Here is an 824-nt window from a genome sequence, read left to right on the forward strand (position 1 = left end):
CCCAAAGCTGGGCCTGGTGACTTGCTGTCACTGTCACGTAGAGCAGTGCAAATCCTGGACTATACTTGGACCAGTGCCCACCCAGTTTCCACAGGGTGGCTGGGGGTGGTGAGCGGGTAACTCCACAAGGAAAGTTTTCCCAGGTTTTGGCGAGTCGAGTGACCATCAGGGCACCCGGGCTGAGACTTATGCAGCCCTTTGTCCCTTAGGTCTTTTTTTTCCGGTTACCTGAGGCGCTGTCTGTCTTCTCAGCATGCAAATTCCTCTCTGCTTTGCATCCCCTGTAATTCAAGCTGGTGCAAATTGCTTCCCTCCGCTGCCGATATCCTTTTTCCGTTTTCTGACTTAGCGTTTCTGCTGTCGTTGAGTTTTGGCCTTCACCCTTTGGAGGCTGGCACCTCCTGAACCCAGCTGAGAATGTGGCCCTTTGTGCCGGAGCTGCTTGCGGGAGCCGGGGAGCTTTGCCTTCCCCGCTGGGAGCCTTTTTGGCTGGTGAACGTGTGCTCTTTTCTAGTGGGGAGGGATTTAGGGGTGAGGGGGAGGTGAGAGTGCTCCTTGTGCTGGAAGAAAAATGATGAATGACTCTCTTGTGCTTCTGAACAAAACCAGGAAATCAGGGGGGGGAAAAAAAGCAAAAAAGGAGGAAATGAAAAACAGTAAAGAGGCCTCCCCCGCCTTCATATAAGCAATCACTCTACAGCATCTGGAGCCCAGTAAAAGGGCCATTCCCAGGAGAGCTCGCACTCACCAGCCACACAGATCTCCTTTATTGTGAGCTCCTGGGGCTGGCACCCCCACTTCTGCACTGGCTGGCAGAGTGGCTG

The sequence above is a fragment of the Chaetura pelagica genome, unplaced genomic scaffold (assembly GCF_000747805.2).
Source record: "Chaetura pelagica isolate M959 unplaced genomic scaffold, ChaPel_1.0 scaffold3, whole genome shotgun sequence".
Taxonomy (NCBI): domain Eukaryota; kingdom Metazoa; phylum Chordata; class Aves; order Apodiformes; family Apodidae; genus Chaetura; species Chaetura pelagica.